Source organism: Bubalus bubalis, chromosome X (genome assembly GCF_019923935.1).
Source record: "Bubalus bubalis isolate 160015118507 breed Murrah chromosome X, NDDB_SH_1, whole genome shotgun sequence".
NCBI classification, from domain to species: Eukaryota; Metazoa; Chordata; class Mammalia; order Artiodactyla; family Bovidae; genus Bubalus; species Bubalus bubalis.
In genome coordinates this window covers 119895137-119913266 of record NC_059181.1, presented here as the reverse complement: position 1 = coordinate 119913266, position 18130 = coordinate 119895137, and the positions used below count along the sequence as shown (strand labels likewise).

Here is an 18130-nt window from a genome sequence, read left to right as displayed (position 1 = left end):
AGACTGGGTTATGATACTATGCAGGGTTAGGTGTATTAAATGCATTTTTAACAGGATATTTTCAACTTAGAATGGATTTATCAGGATATAACCCCATCGTGCAGCTCCTTGCCCATGGACAATCAAGAGAGGAGGGTCGCCTCTCTCTTTTTGTTGAATCAACGTTCCAGGTTCCTTCTTTTTTTTGAAAGTCACTCAGTTGTGTCTGACTTTTTGTGACCCCATGGACTACACAGTCCATGGAATTCTCCAGGCCAGAATATTGGACTGGGTAGCCTTTTCCTTCTCAGGGGATCTTCCCAACCCAGGGATTGAACCCAGGTCTCCTGCATTGCAGGCAGATTCTTTACTAGCTGAGCCACAAGGGAATTTTGCTGACAAAGGTCCATCTAGTCAAAGCTATGGTTTTTCCAGTAGTCATGTATGGGTGTGAGAGTGGGACCGTAAAGAAAGCTGAGCACCGAAGAATTGATGCTTTTGAAATGTGGTTTTAGAGAAGACTGTTGAGAGTCTCTCAGACTGCAAGGAGATCAAACCAGTCCATCCTAAAGGAGATCAGTCCTGAATATTCACTGGAAGGACTGATGCTGAAGCTGAAGCTATAATACTTTGGCCACCTGATGTGAAGAACTGACTCATTGGAAAAGACCCTGATGCTGGGAAAGATTGAAGGCAGGAAGAGAAGGGGACGACAGAAGATGAGATGGTTGGATGGCATCACTGACTCAATGGACATGAGTTTGAGCAAGTTCCGGGAGTTGGTGATGGACAGAGAAGCCTGGAGTGCTACAGTCCATGCGTTCACAAACAGTCTGACACGACTGAGCAACTGAACTGAACTGAACCCCATCATAGAGTTTCCCAGGTGGTGCTAGTGGTAAATAACCCAACTGCAAATGCAGGTAGATGTAAAAGACATAAGTTCAATCCTTGGGTCGGGAAGATCCGCTGGTAGGAAATGGCAACCCATTCCAGTACTCTTGCCTGGAGAATCCCATGGACAGAAGAGCCTGGCAGGTTGCAGTCCATAGGCTTGCACAGTCGGGCATGACTGAAGCAACTTAGCGACCCCATCATAAGTTGAAGAAGATGTGTATACATAACCTTAATATTTGTATGGAAAAATATAAACCTTAGAATAGCCATGAAAAATAAGAATAATTAGAGAAAAATATTTTAACCAGATATCAGTTATACCTTAATGTCAACATAATGAAGTCAAAACATGGTAGTGGCATGGGAATAATAGGCAATTAGAACAGAGGAATCAAGTAGAGAATAAAGAATTAAGTCCCGTACATAATCATTTAATACATGGCAAAAATATTTCATTTTAGTGGAAAGAAGATGGATTGTTAATGAACAATAGAGATGGAACTAGCTATTAATTTGGAAGAATAAACCATTAGACTTCGGGACTTCCCTGGTGGTCCAGTGGCTATGACTCCATGCTCCCAATGCAGGGGACCTGTGTTCGATTCCTGGTTGGGGAACTAGATCTCACATGCCACAACACAATGGAGTACTACTCAGCCATTAAAAAGAACACATTTGAATCAGTTCTAATGAGGTGGATGAAACTGGAGCCTATTATACAGAGTGAAGTAAGCCAGAAAGAAAAACACCAATACAGTATACTAACGCATATATATGGAATTTAGAAAGATGGTAACAATAACCTTGTGTACGAGACAGCAAAAGAGACACTGATGTATAGAACAGTCTTATGGACTCTGTTGGAGAGGGAGAGGGTGGGAAGATTTGGGAGAATGGCATGGAAACATGTGTAATATCATGTATGAAACGAGTTGCCAGTCCAGGTTCAATGCACGATACTGGATGCTTGGGGCTGGTGCACTGGGACGACCCAGAGGGATGGTGTGGGGAGGGAGGAGGGAGGAGGGTTTGGGATGGGGAGCATATGTATACCTGTGGCAGATTCGTTTTGATGTTTGGCAAAACTAATACAGTGTTTCAGGTTTAAAAATAAAATAAAATAAAATAAAAAGAAGATTGCTCATGCTGCAACTAAGACCTGGCACAGCCAAATAAATAAAACTAAATATTTGGAAAAAAATTGGACTTCTATTTTATACCAAAAATCAATAGTTTCCAGGTAAGGACATATTTAAATATAAAAACATTGTGATATTTGGCAAAACTAATACAATTATGTAAAGTTTAAAAATAAAATAAAATTAAAAAAAATAAAAACAGTAAGTCTTGCAAGAAAATCTAGGAAAATATATGTGTAACCTAGGAGTAGGAAAACTCTCTTAGTTCAGTTCAGTTCAGTCACTCAGTCGTGTCCGACTCTTTGCGACGCCATGAATCACAGCACGCTAGACCTCCCTGTCCATCACCAACTCCCGGAGTTCACTCAAACTCATGTCCATCGAGTCAGTGATGCCATCCAGCCATCTCATCCTCTGTCGTCCCCTTCTCCTCCTGCCCCCAATCCCTCCCAGCATCAGAGTCTTTTCCAATGACTCAACTCTTCGCATGAGGTGGCCAAAGTATTGGAGTTTCAGCTTTAGCATCAGTCCTTCCAATGAACACCCAGGACTGATCTCCTTCAGGATGGACTGGTTGGATCTCCTTGCAGTCCAAGGGACTCTCAAGAGTCTTCTCCAACACCACAGTTTAAAAGCATCAATTCTTCGGCACTCAGCTTTCTTCACAGTCCAACTTTCACATCCACACATGACCACTGGAATAACCATAGCCTTGACTAGACGGACCTTTGTTGGCAAAGTAATATCTCTGCTTTTTAATATGCTGTCTAGGTTGGTCATAACTTTCCTTCCAAGGAGCAAGTGTCTTTTAATTTCATGGCTGCAATCACCATCTGCAGTGATTTTGGAGCCCAAAAAAATAAAGTCTGACACTGTTTCCACTCTTTCCCCATCAATTTCCCATGAAGTGATGGGACCAGATGCCATGATCTTAGTTTTCTGAATATTGAGCTTTAAGCCAACTTTTTCACTCTCCTCTTTCACTTTCATCAAGAGGCTCTTGAGTTCCTTTTCACTTTCTGCCATAAGGGTGGTGTCATCTGCATATCTGAGGTTATTGATATTTCTCCCAGCAATCTTGATTCCAGCTTGTGCTTCCTCCAGCCCAGCATTTCTCATGATGTACTCTGCATATAAGTTAAATAAGCAGGGTGACAATATACAGCCTTGACGTACTCCTTTTCCTATTTGGAACCAGTCTGTTGTTCCATGTCCAGTTCTAACTGTTGCTTCCTGACCTGCATATAGGTTTCTCAAGAGGCATGTCAGGTGGTCTGGTATTCCCATCTCTTTCAGAATTTTCCCAATTTCTTGTGATCCACACAGTCAAAGGCTTTGGCATAGTCAGTAAAGCAGAAATAGATGTTTTTCTGGAACTCTCTTGCTTTTTCTATGATCCAGCGGATGTTGGCAATTTGATCTCTTGTTCCTCTGCCTTTTCTAAAACCAGCTTGAACAACTGGAAGTTGACGGTTCACATATTGCTGAAGCCTGGCTTGGAGAATTTTAAGCATCACTTTACTAGCGTGTGAGATGAGTGCAATTGTGCGGGTGTTTAAGCATTCTTTGGCATTGCCTTTCTTTGGGATTGGAGTAAAAACTGACCTTTTCCCGTCCTGTGGCCACTGCTGAGTTTTCCAAATTTGCTAGGAGTGGGAAAACTCTCTTAACCAATCCTTAAAACTCAGAAGTTATAAAAGAAATTTAACTATATATATATATTTCAAAATTTTGGCACAAGGCCCAATAAGTAAAATCAATACAACAAGAAACTGGACGCAAAGCTGCACACAGGTAATAGATGAGGGGCTTATAGCAATAACATAGGAGGAGTTTTTAGAAGTTGACAAGGAGAATCAACCCATTCAAAAAATAAGCAAACGATATGAAGAGCCACTAAGAAGCAAATCCAAATGGCCAACAATTTTTTCAAAAGATACTCAGACTCATGAGTAGCCATAGAAACTCAAGTTAAAATAACAATGAGATGGTCTTTTTCATACAACTGTTAAAACTTAAAAACAGCAGAAAGATCAACGATTGATGGGATTGCCTGAAATGGTGTACACCCATACCTTACTGACATAACTGTGTACTTGTTACATGCTTTTTAGAAAGCAACATGGTGACCTTTAATGAAATTTAAAACAATATATATGCACTTTTTAACCTAGCTATTCCATTCCTGGGAATCTGTCCCAGAGCAAGAAAAAAAAAAGTGCAGGTTAAGGGTCTGGTTTGAGATCAAATCAGTCAATCCTAAATGAAATCAGTGCTAAACGTTCATTGGAAGGACTGATGCTAAAGCTGAAGCTTCGATACTTTGGCCACCTGATGTGAAGAGTCGACTAATTAGAAAAGACCCTGATGCTGGGAAAGATTGAAAGCAGGAGGAGAAGGGGATGACAGAGGATGAGATGTTTGGATGGCATCACTGACTCAATGGACATGAGTTTGAGTAAGCTCTGGGAGATGGTGAAGGACAGGGAAGCCTGGTGTGCTGCAGTCCATGGGGTCACAAAGAGTCAGACACAACTGAGTGACTGAACAACAAAGCAAAAGGGTATATATAGGAAGGTTGCAATGTTGCTTTCTTGTGACCAAAAATAAAAATAAAAAAGGAAGCAAAGTGAATGTCCACTAAAAGTCAAATGGATAGAGAAATTGTTCTCCATCACAAAATTCTGTGCAACCATTAAAAAGAATGAAGTCCAGCAACTGCAGATGACTTGTATGTTTTGTTGAATGAGAATAATAGTAATAATGCTAATAATAAGCACTCCTATATAGCTCTATTTTAAGTGCTTTATGTATTTTAACTCCATGAATACTCATAATAACCCTAAGTGGTAAGTACTATTATTATCTTCATTTTCCAGATGAGGAAACTGAAGACCAGAGAAGCTAAAGTCACACAACTAGTACACGGCAAGAAGAATAAGATGCAAGAATGTTTAAGTAACATGACATAACGTTTGTAAAAAATCTATAGCAAAAATGTATTTACGTGTACATATGCATGTTTTATATAATTATATGAGAATAGAAATATAGAAGGATACCTTCAAGGCTAGTAATGTGGGTTATGTATTTTTACGTAATTATACGTTATTTTTACACAATCACATATTAATATGTGTTTAGGTAAACTCCAAATAATTAAAGAGCCACATAATTTCAATAATGGATGATTCTAGAGGAGCTGCAGTTGTTACACCAGGTGAAGGACAGAAGGGAAGTGTACCCCCAGTGAAGTCCCTGCAGATCTCCATCACCCAGTGTCTCCTGCCCCTCCTCTGCTCGTCCCTCCCTTATGGCAGAACTACTGTATTTAGAAATGCCAGGTGCTTTCCCATGCTACCTAAGCCAAGAGACTTCCTGGAACCCAGTCATCATTGTGCTCTGAGATTTTCCAACCAGAAGTCTTCTCAGATCCCCTTCTGGTGCATACATCTCAGATTTTGGGCATAGAGACAGAAAGGGTCTGCCTCACACTCACATTTCTGAGGGAAAATAAAGCTTTATCCTTGGGATGGTTTCTTGCCTTGCTTCATCTACTGCAGAGTGATTTAAACTTGAGGATGTCCACTGACTCTGCGCACTCAGGCTCAAGGTGTTCACATGGACAAACGGACACAGATCCTTTCTCCCAAGGAGCATGGGTTCTCGAGGAAAGATATACCTTTATATTAGGCACTCAGTGAATGTCTGTTGAGTGAGAGAAATGATGATGTACAGGAATGATTCAAATAAAAGATAAAGAGTGAAGTATTAAATTATGATCTATAAACAAAATGCTTTAGGATTTGGAGTGGAGAAGCATGAAAGCTTTGAGCAATGGTTTTATAAAGAGATGACATTTGAGCTAGATGTAATGTCTCTGAAAGCGTGCCAGCATCAGACCCTCTGAGGCTCCTGAGCACTCCAGGCCTGCTGAATCAGAATCTCCAGAAGTGAGATTTAGGACTTGGTATTTTAAAGACGCCCTCGGAGTCCTTCTTACGTACAGTGAAGCCTAGACCATGAGAAATAGGGCAGATTTGGGTGTGCAGAGATGTAAGGAAGGACGCAGCAGTCAAAGGCATTAGTTAAGTGCCCAGGCATGGAAGTAAAATGAAGAGTGGCCAATTCAATTTGACTGGGGGTGGATGTGAAGAGGAAAAACAAGGAATCAGATTGGAAAGGTGGGTTAGGGCTAGAACATGGAGGGCCTGGGGAATGCCAAATGAAGTATGAACTTTTTCCTGAAGGCAACAGAAAATCATTAAGAGATGTGGGACAAAGAAACAAAAGCAGGGCAACCTTGACTTTCACAGAACCTCCAAAATCTGGCCATGCATCAGAATGATCAGGATGGCTTGCTAAAAAGTCCAGGTTCTGGGACTCTACTACCAGACCTTCTGAATCCGAATTTCCAGGGATGCAGCCCAGAAACTATATTTTTAAACAATCTTTCCAGGTGATTCCTGGGCAGCCAACCTGGCATTGGTTCATGAAGTAGAATATGAGAAGCATCGCTTTACTGACAAATGCATTCCTGAAAAGTTGTTTGTTCATGGCGATTTTCTTAGAGGAATCATTTGTTCAAAGTACTAGACAAGTGTGCTATTTAGAGGTAACATCTAGCAAATCGCCTTCTCTAGAGTGTTTCAATAAAACGAATACCCAATTTGAATGCAAAACCCCTGATGACTTTCGATGAAATGTGACAACACATTTGGGTGGTAAGACCAGCATCTGGCATTAATGATGCCATATGGTTACACAAATTCAACATGGGGAAAATACTTCAAAACATTCAAGTTTCATCTGGCTTTGAAGCAACATGAATAAACCTTAAAGTATTTTTGGAAAGGAGAAAGTACTAGTAAGACGTGATGTCAATAGAACCGTGGCTTCAAAATGGAAACATCCACCATGTATCCACATGGAGGTCACAGGGAAAGCTGAGGCGACAATCTAGGTACAGACTAGGTGGTCACTCAACCTAATTCATGCCCCTCTAAGGATCAGACAAGATGACTTCCAAGATGTTTCATCTAGGTTTAAGGGGGGTTTTTTTGGCCATGCCATGTGACTTGTGGGATCCTAGTTCCCTGACCAAGGATTGAACCTAGGCCCTTGGCAGTAAGAGCACAGAGTCCTAACCACTGGACTGCTAGGGCATTCCCTAGGTTTAAGATTTCAAGTTTATGATATTTAGACACTCATCTACCCCAAAGATGGGTAAAAGGAAAAAAAAGGTAGGGATATAATGTTCAAGCGTCCATCCATAATCCATTCTTCTACAAAATGTACACAAATGATGATTCTGAGTCAAAAGATTTGTCTCCGCTAGCCATGTAATATTTTAAGATTGTAGTTTTCATTTAAAGTAAGCATATCTGTTACTAAAGTGTCTCTTTGTTTTCATAAAAACACCTTGGTTTGGCAAGCTGGAATGTTGGCATAGTACTTTGCATAGCAAATACTCAAAAGTTAACCTTAAGCAAGAAATTGTTAGTGCTTAACCTTCCAAACGCCAAGGCAACTTCTTTTTCTCTCAGAGGTCTCCTAACCTCACCCTCAGAATTTTCATCTCCCCTCAATTCCAACTCCTTCCCCAAGGCCTGTAGCTATAAACAAGCTGGAAATCAGAGATGTGTCCTGACTGGGGTTTTGCAGGGAGGAAAGGGAATCCAACCAAGTCTTTTGTGTACCTGGGGTGGATTCCCTCTGTCACAGGGCCTGCCTGAGCCACAGGAATCCCTGCTCTAGGCAGCTCTGTGTCACTTTCTGTCACTGTACCAGCAGAAAAGACAAACACAGATAACCAGTGCCCTGGGCCAAGTTCAAATTCTCAGTGTTAGTAACAGGACAGAAAGCACAATGCAACTTTAAAAAAAGGCAACTCTAAGTTGAGAAGTCAAGAAAGGGTTAAATCTAACATTTGAGCTGCTTTCCTGCCGGCTAATATCTTTGCTTTTGGGCAGGAGGGGACAAAGATAGGAAAGAATTGCCAAACAGTACCATGATTGGGAGCATGGACTCAGACTTTTATTCCTAAGGTACGTCCTGCCCTGACATTTGCCTCCCTGGCCCAGGTGGAGGAAAACTGGGCCGAGGTTACCCAAGAGTATCACAATTCCAGTAGCTTTTCCCCCAAAGACTTTGGTTTCACTTACCTTAGAAGTGGAGATGCAATGGGCCCAGTGGTGAGGAAGAAGCTGGATCCCACCATGGACCAAACTCTTAAAGGGACCTGTTGTTATGAGTGCCAATGGTCACGCGCTCCCACGGGGGAGGAAGCTTCTTGATCGTATCATCACCATGCAGGTCTGAGATTTCCAAGAGTCTGCATCTGAGCCAAAGCACCCCCAGCTCCCTAAGCCCCTCGTGGGTTCAAGGGCTCCTGGCAGAACCGGCAAATCATCCAAAGTGATGGCAGGTGTTAGAGGACCCCATGCGGTGCATAGCAGACTGTTGTGAGGAGTGGTAAGTCACAGGGTCTATACAGCAGCTATTTTTAGTGAAACCAAATTCCTTCCCCAAGTTCTCTTGCTTCCAACTTGTTCTAAGTGTAGGAGACCAGCTGTGGTCAGATCATCTTACTGGACCAAGGCTCTGTCAAGGCGAAGGAAACAAACCTGGGAGGTGGAGCCAAGAGCTGGCGACTGTGGGCGCTGTGGCTCCTTCTCGCTGTCTCAGGCATCTCCAGAGGGAGTGGGCATTCCCCTCCAACCTGGCAGAAACCTGAGAGGTAGATGACATCAGCAGGAAAAATTGAGAAGTTGGCAGTCCTTCCTCTCTTCCCCGATTCCTACAAACACTCTCTCTCACATACACACACATAAACATGCACATACACACACACTCTCATTCTCAAATGCATTGCAGGTCCTGCAGGCCAAACCCGATCTTGGTCCGGACTTGTTGTTAGAAGGGTCTAGAAAACAATGCCATCATCCAGGAGTCAGGCCAGAGGTGAAAGTATGAGGGCTGGTGTCTAGTCACTTTGCAGCTGTCATTGTTCTCAGAGGGAGTTCCAATGGGGAAGATTTATTTTGGATCCAAACCTTGGCCGAGGTGTTAATTCAGAAGAAGACAGATCCTGAGTGTGCTAACTGCATTTCCCAGATCCATCTAGGTGAGCATTTTACAAACTGTGGGCCATGACCCATTATACAGTAGTAAAAGCTATTTACCAGGCTGTAATCAGTATTTAAGAATGAAAAGAAATAAAACAAACAGAGTAGAATAGGAATTTAGACTAGAATATCATAGAACACATTCCACGTAGTAAAGGGGAATATTGTTCTGTGAAACTTGCTTCTTCTATGGATATGTGTATCAATCACTCCATAAAATGTATTTCTTACTGCTGATTATCATAAAATTTGTTTGAAGAACAGTGAGCTACATGATTTGGTAGAAAAGAGCATGAAGAAAAGCCCTTGGGCAACCCCCAATTTCATAAATATTACTATTAATACTACTATAACCACCATTTTGGGGGGAGTCATTATGTGTCAGGCACCATTCCACTTCATGTTCATCATCTTGTCTACCCTACCACAATCTTCTGAGGTAAATTTATCCAATTCTCCAGAAACAGGAGCAAAGCTCAGTAGCAAGCTCAAACAGCAAGTAAATGGAAGAGTCAGGGTATAAACCTAGGTCTACCTATCTCTGAAATTTGTGTTTTTAACCACTTTAGACCACTCCCTTCTTTAATTGGTCAATACATGGTTAAATTCATTGTGTGTGTGCTAATTCACTTCAGTTGTGTCCAACTCTTTGCGACCCTATGGACCGTAGCCCGCCAGGCTCTTCTGTCCATGGGATTCTCCAGGCAAGAATACTGGAGTGGGTTGCCATTCCCTTCTCCAGGGGATCATCCCCACCCAGGGATCAAACCTGGGTCTCTTATGTCTTCTGCATTGTCAAGTGGGTTCTTTACCACTAGCAGCACCTGAAACACATATGAAAAGCTTAGATGTGCTGGTGGCTTAAATAAAATAAGATGAAAATATTTAGAAAAATAATTTCACATTTCCAAAAGCTTCTGGTAAACTCTTATCAGAAAAGAGGGCTTCATTTTAAATTAGAATTCGTTGCCTATTAGACTCAGAACCCCTCACCTCACACAGCTTCCAGACATCTGAAAAATCAGCTGGAACCATATGACTTCCAGGCACTAGATTTTCATGGTCTTACCCCTCTAGTTGCTTCCACTCTATTCCACACAGAAATCTTGTAGCAGGCCGCATTTGGTGTTCATCTTTTTATAGTTTGAGCTAAATCAGTTCAACCACTTCTGAGTTGATGAGGAAAAAAAAAAAAATACTTCTTCCACTTCCAAAATAAGCTCCTCTTTTGGGCACACAGAAAGCTCAGAAAAGGCTGAAACTTAAAACTTCCCACTTCACATATGGGTACTTTTAGGCCCTCATTACTTTTAAATTTACTTTTAAAATTCCTAGTGATTTGCTCATTTTGCAGGCTCCGATGTTCTGTTGTCATTTTTGTAATTCCCACAGCCCACACCCTATGCGCTGAGTCCTCGTGTTATAGACTAGAGGTATTGGCCTCCACAAGTGCCAGTAAAAGGGGTGGGGCTGAATAGGGGTGGAAGTACCAAATATAGCCTAGTGCAGGTTCAGTGAAAAATGCCCCAAAGGGCAAGCCTTCCTTTTGTTTCCTGGCTGCTTGCATGGGCCCAAACAATACCACCTGGCTGCTGGCTTCAGAAGACAATTCTCTCCCAAGCAGGGGAGCCTAAAACTTGACCTCACTGGCTATTCACTTCTCTGTAGTAGTTTCTGGCCACTCATCAGAGCTTCTCTCATCTTTTTGTTTGAAATGAAAACTAACTGACTAATAAACACGTATACAATTTCCAGGCAAGAAGCTCTCCATTGTCACCAGTGACCTGATCAGACCCTGTGGCCACAGGCACTGGCAGGCGTTCAGCCCAAACCTCAGCTGGGCATCTTGGGGGCCTGGCCCCTTCCTGGCGGGACTTCACTCTTAGGGGCCGACATGTACCCCCACCTGTAGCAACATCCTTCTGACACTCTTCCAAATAGGAACAGTTGTCTCAGTGCTGTCATTCTCCTGGCTCTTCTATTTTTGCCGGTATGGAATAGGATATTGCAGGCCTGCCCCAGCCAGAGCAGGGCTGCCTTGTCGTAAGGGAGCCCTGGGGCTCCCCACCCCAGGATGTGCCCCAGCCCTGCCTTCTCTAGTGGCCACACTCACCGAAGCAGGGCAGGAAGGACAAAGTCAAGGGGTTCCACTTCTCAACCTTACCTCTCTGCCTGGAGCTTCTATGAACAAAGGACATTTAATAATAGAATTCCTTGTCTGGTATTTATAGCACCAATTGCTCAAAGCTGTTTTAGGCTTTATTTTTAAAATCCCAGCCTTTGTCACAACCTCCCCAGGAAATGGAGCAGAAGGCAGGTATTAGCAGCTCCACTTCGCAGACGGGGAGACTGAGGGATTGATCAAGAGGATACTATTCTAAGGATGGACAATGAGCAAAGGCAAACAAGAAGTGGAAGCCCACCCAAACCAGGTACCAGGCTGAGGAATTTGGTCCTTCACTCCTTCATCCATGCATTCTTGTGACATAGATTAAGTTTCGATACTTTTCTAGCTACTACACTAGACATCACGGAAACAGAGAAGAGCAAGTTTCTGGTCTCTTGTTTCTTCAACAAATAAATTTCTAGGAAACAAGGAAGGAAGGGGGAACTTGTAATGAAAAGAGATTCTAGAGACACATAAACCAAATTCTTGTTTGGATCCCAAATCAAATATACCAACGAGAGGGACACATTTATGAAATGCCAGGGGGACTTTTGATATGGACTCAATGTTTGAAAGTTAAGAAATTGTTAATATTTTTAATGAGATAGAATTACATTAATAAAATTACCTTACCATTTAAAGACACACTTTGAAGCATTTACAAGTGGAAAGATATAATATCTGAGATTGGCTTCAAACAATACATGACTGATAGGAAATTAGCAAGGATACAGTTGAAACAAGAGTGCCCTTGAGTTGATGATTGTTGGAGCTGGGTAATGAGTACAAGGTAGTTCGCTGGACTTTGAAGTTTTGTGTATGCTTGAAAATTTCTGTAACAGAGTCGGAATCACCTGGAAACCTCAACTTATAGCCATTTATGATATGCCCAACTCAGACGTTAAAGCATCTGCCTGCAATGCGGGAGACCTGGGTTCGATCCCTGGGTTGGGAAGATCCCCTGGAGAAGGAAATGGCAACCCACTCCAGTATTCTTTCCTGGAGAATCCCATGGAGAGAGAAGCCTGGTGGGCTACAGTCCACGGGGTTGCAAAGAGTTGGACATGACTGAGCGACTTCACTTTCACTTTCAACCTCTTCTGAGCTATATCAGCTGAGATCAAGAAACACAAGGTCAACCGGATATGAAGTAAGAGAGGAGGAGGGGAAGCAGATTTAGACACAAGGCCTCATGGGCCATGGTAAGGAGTGGGGACTTTTCCCTGAAAGCAGTGGGAAGCCAGTAAAGTGCTCCAAACAAGCAGCTAATATGCTTTTATTTGCATTTTTAAAATATCCTACTGGCAACATGGTGGGAAATGTAATGGTGGAGATAGGAGTAGAAGCAGTGGGCCCACTGGCCGACTATTAGAGAGGACCATGAGAGACAATGGTGGCCTCTTCTGGAATAGGGTTAGGATGGGAGAGAAGTGAATAGATTTTATAAGAATTTAGGAAAAAGGACTTCCCTGGTGGTGCAGTGAGTGGTTAAGAATTCTCCTGCCAATGCAGGAGACACAAGTTCAATCCCTCATCAGGGAAGATACCACATGCCATGAAGCAACTAAGCCCATGGACCACAACTACTAAGCCTGTGCTCTAAAACCTGGGAACCGCAACTACTGAAGCCCGCGCATCCGAGAGCTCATGCTCTGCAACAAGAGAAGCCACCACAATGAGAAGCCCGCACACTGCAACTCAAGAATAGCCCCTTCTCACCACAATTATAGAAAAGCCTGCTCAGCAATGAAGATCCAGAGCAGCCTAAAATAAATAAATTTTAAAAAAGAATTTAGGAAACATGATCAACAGAATGAGGTGCCAATGTGGAAGTAGGGGTGAAGAAGTACGAAGAGTAGAGTCAGGGATGACTCCTAAGTTTTTGTCCTGAGCAGCTAGATGCTAGAAGTGGGGATGAGGGTGGGGTGAGCATTCTTAGGAGAAAAGGAAGATCAAGAGATTAGTTTTGGATCTGGTGTCCAATGCTTTCTTGGCAGTTCAATGAAGGTGGAGTGGCTTCACCAGGCAGAGGGCTGAGTTGTGCTAACATCCTCAGTCCATGAGCTAATTTAGCTACCTGGGGTGTCATGGTGCCCCATTCATTACTGCTCCTGGGACCATTTCCAAGATGACCATGCTGGGTCTGTGTTCTCTGTGATCTCTGCTTTCCAGGAGCTTCTTTCCAGGTACCTTGTAGGGATGGGTCCAATGGCTTGATAGGATGGACCAGGCAGAGTAAAAAACAAGGATACTCCAGATCAGCCTGGAAACGCTAAGACAGACTACAGGACCACTGCCACCTCCACCTCCCATGTGGAGAGACTCCTGAAGTACCTGCCCTGCCATAAGCCCATCTGTTCTTCACAACAACACTGTGACAAAAGCAGGAAATGATATCTTTGACAGATGTGGACAATGTGTGTGCTCTGATGACAGGGACAGTGATGTCTTTGTCTACCTCTCCCTCTTTCTCACCCTCGGTACCCCAGCACTGAACACACAGCTTGGCACAGAGAAGGGACCCAGCAAGCATGTGGTGAAAGATATAAAAAGCTATCATTCATTTTAATTAAACATAGGAAACTGCAGCACCTTCCCCGAGCTGTCCAGATACTATCTAAAGTTCCTGTCTAAGGCTGTCTGGACATTCTATCCAGAAACACACAACTTACCCTACAAAACAGGTAATTGTGTGTGTGTGTGGGGGGGCAGGTACTGCTTTGTTCATTGTCATTTGTTTTATATATACGTGTATGCATGTGTGTGCTTAGTTGCTCAGTTGTGTCTGATTCTGAGACCCCAGGCTCCTCAGTCCATGGAATTCTCCAGACAAGAATACTGGATTGGCTAGCCATTTCCATCTCCAGGAGATCTTCCTGACCCAGGGATTGAACCCACGTCTCCTGCATCTCCTGTATTGCAGGCGGATTCTTTACCCACTGAGCCGTTGGGGAAGCCTATTTCATACACATATGAAATTTCAAAAAGCCAAATGTAGTAAACACTTGGGCCTAGCCTTCCAGAAGCCACATGATCCACAGTTAAAAAGAATTTAATCAAGGAAATTGCTTCAGTAAGCACAGAGTTTGTCATCTGGGAAAAATGAGATTTGCAAGGAAAGCAGCAAGTCTTCATCCCGGGAGCCTGGGGTCATAAACATCCTATGAGGATGGAAATAGAACAGTCAGGGCTGGAGACAGGGAGGCCAGGTTAGAAGGATATGGTAAAGGAGGAAAACGGGTCCCTGTGAGGGGGTCCAGAGAAGCAGAGACCCAGATCCAAGGAGCAGGCCTATTCTGGAGCTGTTCAGGTCCCTCAGGCTGGAGTCTGCATGAGGACAAGGCAACCTTACCAAGGGGCCAATGGATTTCTGGTTTGAAAGATAAGGGGGAAAGACAGAGGGGGTTTCCCTGAATGTATTAGTAAAGACTTTACATTGAAAGTAATAGAAACCCAACTTGAACAGGCTTCTCCCATCAGGTGGGTCCCTCTCTGATAACCTCAGAGACACAAATCTAGAAACAGACCTACCTCTTTTCCAATAAAACCAAATTCCAGATTGAGTCTCATTGGACTGGATTAGCATTGTGCCCAAGAGCTTGGAATTCAGCAGTAGGCCAGGCCCAGGTCACATGAGTAGGCATGTGAGGTATAGATAGGGGTCAATCCCACTCAAACCAATTGGACTGAGAATAGAGGCCTAATGTTTCTCAATGAAAAATTAGTGTCATCAGAAGATGGAGAGGGACTTCCGTGGTAGTCCAGCGGTTAAGACTCCACACTTCCACTGCAGGGGACTTGGGTTCAATCCCTGGTTAGGGAACTAAGACCCCACATGAGGCACAGCCAAAAGATAAGATAAAAAAAAAAAGTACTGCACTTTGCTCAGTGCTCTGTGATGACCTAAATGGGAAGTAAATCCAAAAAAAGAGGGCATATATGTGTACATATAGCTGATTCACTTTGCTGTACGGTAGAAACTAGCACAACATTGTAAAGCAACTATGCTCCAACAAAAATATTTTTTAAAAAATGGGGAAATGAAAGCTGAGGAGGCAAAAACAGCAGAAATTCAGTGCATGGAGGACAAGACTGTAGAAAAATAATCCATTCGAAACCCTTGAGGGGAGAGGGAGGGGACATATGTATACCTATGGCTAATTCATGTTGATATTTGGCAGAAAACAACAAAATTTGGTAAAGCAATTACTTTTCAATTAAAATTAAAAAAATTAAATGACATTCCCCCTTGAGGGGAATGAGCCCAGGCAGGAGATGTTACCAGGAGGTGAGGAAACATCATTGGATGGGGAGGATGAAGGAGACCTGTCAGTGGAGAGACAGAAGTGTGATGGTCTTCAGAGACTTTTGCCCTATGCTTAGGGCAGCAACAGAATTCTTCTTAGGATTGAAGAAAAATGTTCTGCTGGGCTAGTCCTAAAAGGAGGGCCTCAGCCTGGTCACGTGTTAGGGAACGGCAAAACACCTATGCTTTGGGCCAAGCAAGTGTTGGTTGCTGTTCGTATCCTTAGTTCTCCTGTCCAATCACTCTAGTCCAGCCTCCTTCAAGAACCTCGGCTATTGTAAAGGCTAAAATGATTAGTGCTGTACAGTAGAGATCCTGGAGCCATCATAACAGGAAAGGGCTTCTGCACCACCAGCCAGAATCTGACTTCTCTGATTCCAAGGGGAGTAAGAGAGTAGGAATGAGAAACTGAAAAGCTGTCTATCAGCCTGTTGAAGTCACTCCATCTCTTTGAGCTTTAGTTTTATGATCTGTAAAGTAGAGATAATAATACTGTATTTGGAAATGCCTAGCATCCTATCTGGCTCACAGTAAATTCTCAAAAATGACCATTTCTTCTCCTGTTCTACCCTGAATCCTCCAAGGTGACATGAAAGCACTTCCTGCAAAGTACTTCCAAAGTACTTCCTGAAAGCATCTGTTAACTCATCAGCTGAACCACAGCCTCAAATCCTGAAACCAGAGCTAAACCACCTTATCCCGCTGGCTCTTCTGACCTCTTGGTGTCACTGGAAACTGCCTAATGGCCTGTTCCCTCTTATTTTGTAGAACAGTGGAAAGAGTCATACCCTATCCTAGCCAGGAACCTAGGGATGTTACTTGTCTGCTCACTCTGATCATCCTACTCTACCAGGACCGACAGATTCACAGTTGTAGAGAAGTGCCAATTAGCCAAGATGGTGATGGTCAGGCTCTCTTGCCCCACGTTCTTTCACTCTCACCCCACATTCTGTAAACAATAACTTTGCATGGTTACATAACAGTGGAGATCATTTATAGCAATGCACATGTACATCATGATATACTCACTTGTCCACGTGCCACCTTTGTTCTGAATACCTATATAAGCACCACCTGAACAGCCCTTGCGTCTGTGTCAGTCACAAAAGAATAAAGCATGGCTGCCTCAGTGCTGCATCAGCCATTAGCAAATAAAGCATGTCTGTAGTTCCTATGGCTCCTCACATTTTCTTCCAGCTTTTCTGCTTGTGCCTTGTCAACCCTGGATTCAGCGATCAGCAAGACAACAGTATTCCCCAAACTCAAGTGAGCCTGAGAGGTCACCTGGCCTAATTCTCTCTCCAATATTACTAAATTGGAGACAGATGCCCAGAGGGGGAAATTAGTTGACTTGAGGTCACACAGCATCTTAGGGACAGAGTCAGGAGTAGACATTAGGGCTGAAAGACCAGTGCTCTTTCTGTTGCTACACAGCTGTTTATAAACCTTTTTTATTTTCACAAAATGTAGTATATTTTACTAGCTAAATTAACTTATTTTCAACATACATCTACAATAAATGTTTTCAGAGATAAGGCAAAAAGATGAAATGATAACTGTTCCTCAAAGCAAAAAAATCATCCTACTAGTACTTATCCAACCAGGGCTGATTATGTGGAGTAGGGGGCTGTGAGGGAAGGAAGCCACTAGGCCTAAGCCACATATTCACAGAGAGTCTCAAAGTTCAACTTTTTGTATCATCTAACAACAACAACAAACATATTGTATTTGGTATGTATCAGACTCTATTCCAAGATCTTTATTGACAAAAACTCATATAATCCAAAGTTATACTACAATGATATTCTAAGTGCATGCTAAAGTGTTAATATATGAATGATATTTTAAAAATAATACAAGTGTTGCTACCCTATTTTGGCATTTTTTCTTTTCTTAATATACCACAAGCTTCAAACAGTGAAAGAGGCCTGGATATTGACCTTGGAGAGGTCCTACTACCATCCAGTCATCTATCCATTCATCCATCTATCTATCCATCTACCCATGTACTCATCCAGCCAGCCACCCATCCACTCTTCTACACATCCATCCAACCACCCACCCACCCACCCATTCACTCATCAATTCAACCATCCATCTACCCACCCATCCATCTGTCCATTCAGCCACCCACCCACCTATCTATCCATCTGACATTTGCCACATTCCTCCCATATGCCAAGCTTTGCTTTTGGTGCTAGTGATACAGAGATGAAGAGAATATACTACTGTGCTTTAGTTGCTCACAATGTGGGGAGAGGAGGGATAAGTAGGAACTTAAATGGAAACCACTGTGGAACAGTTGCATAAAAGCATGGAGGAGGGGTACCTTGCCAAGTCTGTTGGCTTAATTATTTTCAGTGGGGAGTATTAAGGAAGACTTGCTTAAGAAGGTGACACCTCAGAAGAGACCAGAAAATAACAGTAGGAGACCTCAGCAAGAGTTCTTCTGGGGTAATAATACCCTTGGAAAATCTGATGAAAAGTATATCTCTCTAGATAAGGGCATGTGTCT

At 42.9% G+C, this 18130-nt stretch overlaps 1 protein-coding gene across 2 annotated transcripts in view; it reads right to left on the bottom strand.

Moving 5' to 3' along the window:
• FGF13 (fibroblast growth factor 13) overlaps positions 1–8477 on the bottom strand; it is a 574659-nt gene extending 566182 nt beyond the window's left edge. Inside the window, exon 1 of one of the 2 annotated variants that reach the window (XM_025276624.3) lies at positions 8180–8477. The gene's annotated coding sequence lies outside the window, so the exon portion shown is untranslated. The remainder of the gene's footprint in view (positions 1–8179) is intronic. The other variant, XM_044937224.2, reaches the window with a different exon arrangement.
• Between the last annotated feature and the right edge of the window lie 9653 nt (positions 8478–18130).